At 32.3% G+C, this 9,114-nt stretch overlaps 1 long non-coding RNA gene across 3 annotated transcripts; it reads left to right on the forward strand.

Annotated features, from left to right (window-relative positions):
• Positions 1–1,146: 1,146 nt before the first annotated feature.
• Positions 1,147–8,579, forward strand: LOC140882092 (uncharacterized). 3 transcript variants are annotated; one of them, XR_012150130.1, is made up of 3 exons: positions 1,147–7,235; positions 7,291–7,484; positions 8,212–8,579. It is a non-coding gene; the product is annotated as an uncharacterized lncRNA (long non-coding RNA). The 3 variants fall into 3 exon arrangements; XR_012150131.1 differs by lacking the exon at positions 7,291–7,484 and having other exon boundaries at positions 1,147–6,697; positions 7,146–7,235; XR_012150129.1 differs by lacking the exon at positions 7,291–7,484.
• The last annotated feature ends 535 nt before the right edge of the window (positions 8,580–9,114 follow it).

Below are 9,114 nucleotides of genomic sequence, written 5' to 3' on the forward strand. Positions count from 1 at the left end.
TAAACAAAATCAAATGGTGAAGACGATGAGAAAATTAGAAATCTATATGAGAAAATAACGGTCGACCCAAGCCCAGTCGACCAAACTTGGGTGTCGACCAAGCTTGGGTCGACCCAAGCTCTGGGTCTACCCAAGCTTGGTTGACCAAAACTTGGGTGACTTTGAAAATATGTCTGGTGTTAGAGCTGTCAGACGAGCTAACTCATGGCGGGACGGGTCGGCCCACAAAAAATCCACCTTTTGGTGGGTCGAGCACGGGCCGGCCCACTGTTCCGGCGGGCTGGAAATTTTCAACCCAAGCCAACCCAAGTTGAGTTGCGGATTAGGTGGGCCAGCTCGCGGGTTGGCTCACTACAAATAAATAAATAAAAATCATTATAATTAATTATAAATTTCATTTCATAAATAAATAGAAATAGAAACATATTAATAAAAAAATTTTATTATTGATTCATACATGTAAATTTTATATAAAGTAATTAATACAAAAAAAGTCACAACTTTCGCATATATATTTTGTTACTAGTAATAAATAAATAAAAAAATAGGCTTATAATTGTATATATATATATTTTTACTAGTAATAATAAATAAAAACATTGGTGATATAGTGGTAAGAACCCGGGAGGAGAGAGGGAAGCGAGATTTGAAACCCGATAAGGAGAGAGGACGAGAAATGAGTGTCTTTTTTTTTTCAGAAAAATATATTTATAATGGAAATACCAAATTACCTATAAATTGATACTTTTTGACTGAATTAAAAAATTAAGAGTCCATTTCACTAAATTAAAAACAAGACCATGTCTATATATTTAAATGACCCTTAATTTTATAAGTTATATTTTACTAACTAATTTTATATTTATATATAAATAAAGAGAGTTGATATTTACACTCCATTTTATGTTATCTACACTTTATTTTATGTATATGTGTCCAATTTACTGACAAATAAAATGCAAATAACAAAACATAGAGCATAAATATCTAACTTCCATAAATAAATTACAACTCTGTTCACTAATCCTATAATTAATCATGAATAAATCAAGTTTGGATTTGTCCTGCAACTACCTAGAAACTAGGGCTTTTCACCTATAAATAGCAAGTGGGGAATTTATCACCGCCGCCCTAATTTCTCAAATTTTTTTTTAACGACCCCCCCACCAAATTCTCTTGCTCATATCTCTTGTGATCCTGGTCTAAAAACGTTTGGAAGCCATGACCAAGCGGAGCTCCTGGGCTTTGGTGTTTCATGTTTGTGACTGCCCTGTCAAGCTCGCGCGCAGGGACGGCTGTGATTGTTTCTTTTCCTTTTGCGTTCTCTTTGTTGTCGCCATTGTTGGCCTCTTTCTTGGGCGCTGGTTTTTTGCTCCACTGTTTCCTTGAGCTTGAGCGGATCTACTTTACCCACCATCGTTATCTTCTGTCCCTCGCCGACGGTTGTGTTGTCGGCTTGTGGTGGTCAGCAATACTAACTTTTTGCAATATTTTTTTAAAAAATTTTGTGTATTGCTTTTCGTAGCTGCTGGCTGGAAATGGATAGCTCAGTAGAACTTGGCGTACAAATACAGGTGACGGCACCGTAGGATCAACGTCAATCAGGTTAAATTAAACTCACATCACTTTATATCATGTTAATAGCTAGCTAGAGTTCTATTTGGTCATTATTATTCCTATTCATTTCAATTATGTTATTTGCCGTAGCACTCCCTTGTTACAGAGTATAAAAATTGAGTGTTAATGATGACTTGTATAAATTTTATGGTTATTTTCATGCAAGTATATCCCTCGTTCCAGTAGCTTGAAGTTTCTTGCTATGCTTGGAGTGAGGTACCTTGTTTTTGTCACTAACTATTGCTTCTTTGTAAATTTTGGTTTTAATTAAGATGGTGGTGAAACTGTTTTAACTTATTTCGAAATTGGGAAATGTAATTTTTTTTAACTAGTTATGGTTCAGAAAGCTAAAATGGGCAATTTTTTTTTTTCTCATATAGATTTCTAAGATCGTGTAGTCTTATTTTTTTGTGCTTGCTTCTGCATCTATTTTAGTTTTACCCATCATGTTCATCATTTTGATGGTCATTCATATTGGTCATTCTTGAATAATAAGTTGAAGGACAGGACATCTTCAAGTTTTTTCTTTTCCCGTTTTAATATTGCTGGATGTTTAAGCATTTCTATGATTCATGGTTCATTTCTCTTCATTTTTTAAGAAATAAATTTTCGGTCTAACTAGTCCTCAAAGTTTTATCACACCGTGAATACATGCCTAATGACTTGAGTTTGGAAGGTATCTTCGTGTTTATATTCCTTTATATGATGTTTAATATTAACTCATGGATAAAAGTCAAACGCTCCCGCCTCGCCCCTACACAAGCAAGAAAATCTTGAATTTCATGTTTTTAGTTAGTGTTTGGGTGAGCGCGTCACCAACTTGATCACGAGTTTCCCTATTTTATACACATCCTACCTTGGATGTGCATCACGGTCACCTCTTGTTATGGATCGTAATCTCGATCTCGATCTCGTAAATCTGAAATTGAAAATAATGATAATTAAATAATATTATGACAATTTTAGGCGCATGACATAATATATTAAGTACTATTTTATTATTAAAAAACTATCTCTGCGCATGTACCTTCGAGATATGGACATGACCATGTATGAATATCCTCCCCTTGGTAACAAACTCTTGCGATATCGCAAACTATAATATCGTTAGTCTAAAATTAATTATTGATGTTAACATCTCAATTAATTGAAAAACTCACATCTAAGTCCTTTCAAAAAAAAAAAAACTCATGTCAAGAAATTCTCCGGCTTGATATCGCAATAAAACAATTTTTCTAGAAATGAATGGATGACATAGATCAGGTATGACACCCTTTTCGATATTTTGATGGCCTCAATCCAGGTTAAATACGGATCTACAGAACCATTTATTTAACAATATAAAAATACATGATTTTGAATGCTTCGTCTGTAACATGTTTCACATCGACAAAAGAAATCATTTCATAATTATAATTCAGTTACTAAGATAAAAATTAGAATAAGAATGAGCCGAGCTCGAGTCTCGAGTACATACTATTCGGTTCAGCTTTAAATCACTTTAAAAATTTAAAGTTTTATTTAAATATAATATGTCTAAAGAAAACAAGTACTTTCAACTTTAGAGACTAAATGACCCTCTAGATAATAATTGGTCATGACAAACTGAACTTTGGGGTTGCAGCAAATGCGATCAACTCTGGTACTATACCATAGGGCTAAGGTTTTGCAAAGACCTTTTCTTGTTCTGGTTTAATTAACAAAATGATAATTATTACTCACACCAATATAATAGCGTACAATATTATAATATGGAATAAAAGAAATTAAAATTATAAAATCATATTTTTAATTAAAATAAAACTTACCTAAAATGAAGGGAATCAATATCACAATTTTCAATGGTTTTCACATTGGCAACTCCATCCGGCAATCCATGTTCATTATCCGGAGGGAAATTGCAGAGGTACACCAGATTCCTGGGATCAATCGGTGCACACTCGTTTTTTAGAAAACCCACAGACTGGTACGCAGCTACGCCATCTAATGATCGAGATAAATCTAACACACATGTATAATGAAAAAAAAATAACAAGAAATATGTACGTAATTACATGCGACAACTATCAAATGTGTTACAATGAATCTTTCCGTCAATGCGAGAAGAGCACAATGTCGTTTAACCTCTTTTGAAAGCTATAATTGGTCCTGTGAATAGAAAAGTAAGCACCAAGTATTCATTAATTTTTTTTTTAAAATAACAATACAAAGGAAATGAAACCATATACATTAATAGAATGAATATTAATTCGTATAAATAATTAAGTAATTGACATATATAAATGTGTCATTACGAATCATTTTTTTCAATATTAAGATGCATACTGTGACGAAAAATGTCTCAACGTCATTTGTGTATGTGCGATTCCTACAGGTCGAACAAACATAAATTTTGTACAAAAGAATGATAATGTTTTCTTGAAAATAAATAAATAAAATATCAGACAAATTAAGTAAGATGATATGGAAAAAATGATTACATCTCGAAAAAAGATTAGTCCCAAGATACTCGACAGTTCCTGAATTGACTACACATGATCGTCCAACATTTTTAGAAAAATTATTAATATATCACTTCCATATTATATAGAAATCAAAATTTCATAGGATTAAAGTATTGAAAATATTATATTCTCACTATATTATGAAAATATGAAATTCCTTATTGCCAATAAGAATGACAAAACTACTTGTTTGCTAATAGCTGTGTCGGGCAAATTAGATAGCCTCCTCTCTTCAAATTTTCAGTAATCTGACAGTCCGCTAAGTGGTTTGTTTGGATTAAAAACCATGACACAACCCATATTCTTCATCTCCATTTTTGAAAAATAGTGTTTTTTGTTATCATCACCGCAAACATAATTGTCATTAAGATAGCATGAAGAATATGAGTTGAGTGCCATGATTTCTGATCCAAACTCAGGCTATCAGATTATTGGAAATTTGAAGAGAGGAGACCTCCAATTTGCCCAGCGCAACTATAAGCAAACAAGTAGTTTTGACATCCTTATTGCCAATAAATACTTTCATATTTTCAAATATACTGAGAATAAGGTATTCTTTCAATTCTCTAATCCTATGAGATTTTGATTTTTCTATAATATGAAAATGATATATTGTTAATTTTTCTGTAGATGTTGGATGATCTCATGTTCAATCAATTCAGGAACTGTCAAATATATTTCCATTCGTTTTTGGGATGTAATCATTTTTTCCGTATCATCTTAATTTGTCTGATAAAAAAAACATTGTAATTTTTTTTAAAAAAAACTTATGTTCGTTCAACCTGCAGGAATCGCACATGCATAAGTGACGTGGAGACATCTTTTGTTACATTATGCATCATAATATTGAAAAAAATGGTTCGTATATTGACACATTTATATATGTCGGTTACTTAATTATTTATTATACGGATTAATATTTATTCTATTAATATATATGATTTTCTTTCCTTTGTATTGTTATTGTTTTAAAAAAATTAATGAATACTTAGTGCACTAGACCAATTATTGTTTTCGAAAGAGGTTAAACGACATTGTGCTCTTTTCCCATTGGTGGAAAGATTAATTGGAACACATTTGAAAACTGTAGCAAGTAATTACGTACGTATTTCTTGTTATTTTTTATAAATTATATTGTAAATTTTCTTTAATTATACAGGTGTATTAGATTTATATTGATCATTGGATGACGTAGTTGCGAACCAGTTTGTGAGTTTTATGAAAAACGAGTGTATATCGATTGATCCCAGGAATCAGTTGTACCTCTGCAATTTCCCTCCGGATAATGAACATAGATTGCCGGATGAAGTTGCCATCGTGAAAACTTTTGGAAATTGTGATATTTATTCCCTTCCATTTTGGGCAAGTTTTTTTTCGATTAAAAATATGATTTTATAATTTTAGTTTATTTCTTTCATGTTATAATTAATATTGTATGCTATTATATTGGTGTCAGTGATAATTAACATTTTGTTAATTAAACCTGAACGAGAACCGGTTTTTGCAAGGCCTTATGCCTATAGTACCAAAGTTGATGGTCTTTGCCTGCAACTTTAAAATTCAGTTTGTCATGACCAAAGGATGATCTAGTCTCTAACGTAGAAGTTATTTGTTTTCTTTGGGCATATTATATTTAAATAAAACTATCAATTTTTAAGGTGATTCAAAGCCAAATAGTATGTACTCAAGCTCATTCTTATTCTAATCTTTATCTTGGTATGTTTTCATTTTTTGCAATATGAAACATGTTATAGATGAGCATGGAAAACCATGTATTTTTATATTGTTAAATTAAATAAATGGTTCTGTAGATCTACATTTAACCTGGATTGAGGCCATCAAAATATTGAAAAGGGTGTCATATCTGATCTTTGCTATCCATTCATTTCTTGAACTAGAAAAATTGGTTTTTGCGATATCAAGCTGGAGAATTTCTTGATAGATGTGAGTTTTTTTTTAAAGGACTTGGAGGTGCGTTCTTCAATGAATTGAGATGTTACCTTCAATAATTCATTTTTAGGGTGACGATATCATAGTTTGCAAGTGTTTGTTACTAAGGGGAGGAGATTCATAATGGTTTTGTCCATATCTTGAAGGTAAGTCAACGTGTGTACAGATATTTGTGGAAAATAAAATAATACTTAATATATTATGCCATACGCCTAAAATTGTCATATTTTTATTTTATTATTATTATTTTCATATCCAAGAGGTGACAGTGATGCACATCCTCGTGTATAAAATAGGTAAACTCATCATCCAGGTGGTAACACGCTTACCCAAACATTACCTAAAAACATGAAGTTTAAGAATTTCTTGCTTGTGTAAGGGCGGGCGGGTAGTTTGACATTTATCCATGAGTTAACATTAATCTTCATATAAGATTATATAAACATGAAGATACCTTCCAAACGGAAGGCATATATTCACGGTGTGATAAGACTTTGAGGACCACTCAGACGATGGTTGTCGTTATTGGGGTGCCAAGCGACTGCTCGGTGTTGGACCTCAAGTCCAGATTCGAGATGTACGGTCCTATCTCCAGAACGCGCATGGATCCGAATGGTCTTGCTTAGGTGAGCTTCAGATCCAACGATGCCGCTCAATATGCTGTCGCTGTCTCTTCTGTATTACACAACCGTTTCATGCTGCTTGTTTTCCTGCCTCCGTCATTTCATATGTACGGTTGTAAAGCATTTATCTTGATGTGGCTCTAGTTTTCAAGCTATAGTTTCAATTGTTGGTTTCTGACCCGTGCCTTCTCCTGTTTTGTTTATTTCTTAATTTCTTTCCACCAATTTTTGGCTTGTGAGCTATTAAATTAATCGCCTTTTGTGGTTCTGCCCCATCCGTAGTTTAGAATTCTTCAGCCTTACAACTTTTCGTACTCAATCTCAAATGGTCATTGAACTAATCTATAATCAATCGGCTTCAAATTGAAGTGCAGCATGATGAATTTTGTGGACCAGGCTTACAATCATAAGAAAAAAAATTACTAATATTATTCATCCACACTTTTGGAAGGTGAAGGAGCTGGACATGACTAATAATGTTGCAAAATGTAGAAAGCAAAAACAAAGGGTAACTGAAGATGAGAAAATATCAAAATTTCAGGTTGGTCTACTTTCTCTAGCGAACTTGTGACTTGAATAAACTGATTCTTTTTCAGAAAATTGTAGCTGAATTTCAACGGTTTCTTCTGTATCTTATGGTTGCTCTAGTTGTAGTTGCTTTGGCATATTGTTGCTATAGAGGTCTCATGCAGCTCTTAGATTGTATGAATGAAATTGAAACTCAACAGAGTAGAAGATATTAGCGAATATAGTCAGCACATTCAAGCTTCCCTTATCGCGATGGATGAAGGTTGATGCTTTTCTGTCTATATCCTTTATCTGCAAATGGCATCTCTATTTCATAATTGATGACATGCTATATTGGACAAGATATCTGAAAGTGTGATTTATTCCGGGGCACAATTCTTTATAATAATAATAATATTATTATTATTATTTTTTTTTTTACCTTAATTCGAAACTAAACTAAAGATAGGAACTCTGTGTTGGTGGCAATAGAGAATTTTTGTAAGTACTTGTACCTATCCTCTTCGGCTCTTCCCTTGGACAAGAGAGATACATTATATTGTCTTACATTTTCCTATCTTGCACATAACATTGGTTTTCCTGTGCTATGAGCATGGATCAAATTGCCTTTTGGCGTTTTAATCTCCCCTACGACAACGGAGGTGTTATCATTCCTTTACTTGAATTAGGCTAACGGCGTACTTTGAATAATAATGATACAGTCCATGTAACTGAGTGAGGGTTTTGCTGTAGAGTCTTAAATTATGCTGCTGTTGATCGAGATTACTAGTTAGTATAAGACCTTGAAAGTTAAATAATTGCAGCGGGTTTTGCTACTTGCTTAATTTGGATATTTAGATGTATTAGAATTAGAATTGGTATATATTAATTTCAGGATTTGCTGTCAATTTTTTGAGAATTTCAGATTATTAAAAGTTTGATATATATATGCTCCATACTACCTCATAAAAAATCAATTTCTCTTCTTTACTTCTCTTCTTTAATTGTAGTGTTCTTATGGCGAATGTGCTGGGAAGGGGGCACATCTAAAGCGAAGAAGCAGTGACGGTCATCCCTTCGTTTTCGATCACACTCATTCTGTCTGTTCTTTTCTTCTTTTCAGCCTTGTCCAATATGGTTTGTTCCAAGTTGCTATTTTGCCATGTTTTCTAATTTATCAGTTGCTATATGGTAGAGTTTGTCTAGATATGCTTCCAACATAAAATTCAGGGGCAAAACCAAATCTGAAAGACATATTGTTCAATTTGTTAGGACTTGGGAAGGTTTAGAGCAAAACCGAATCATTACGGCTGTATTGTTTCGTTAGATTTGATATTAATTTTGTCCTATATTCTGTAGATTTGATAATATTCTTTTACCACTGTTGTTTTCATCCATACTAGTGTTTGTGTTTTCTAAAAACTTGTTTAATTAACTTGTATATCATGAGCTCTTCATGTCGTGTTATATTAATCAATGATTTTATAACCGGACCGGTGATCGAATCGGTTTATTTTGAAAAAACGGTCCAACTAGTCTTAACCGTTTTAATCAGACGGTCGGACTGGAAAATCATTTATATAATAAAATATAATTAATAATATATTTTAAATTTAATAACTTAAAAGATGTATATAAATAGACAAAAATATATTTATCCTAGATTTAAAAATGAATAAAGATATAAATATATTCAAAATATTAATTATAGTTATATATTTTTTTAAAATTAAAAAAATGTACGTGCGTTGCATTTAACAATAATTTTATTTGATTGAGATCGAAGCTATCAAATTTTAAATGTTTAGCTTTATTAAAATAAAGTTTTATATTTTTTACGAACAAGTTTAAACTTCAGTCATTGATTCAATATCTAATTAGTTACTGAAGTGGAAATATTACATCTTTAACTC

The sequence above is a fragment of the Henckelia pumila genome, chromosome 2, assembly GCF_033568475.1.
Source record: "Henckelia pumila isolate YLH828 chromosome 2, ASM3356847v2, whole genome shotgun sequence".
NCBI classification, from domain to species: domain Eukaryota; kingdom Viridiplantae; phylum Streptophyta; class Magnoliopsida; order Lamiales; family Gesneriaceae; genus Henckelia; species Henckelia pumila.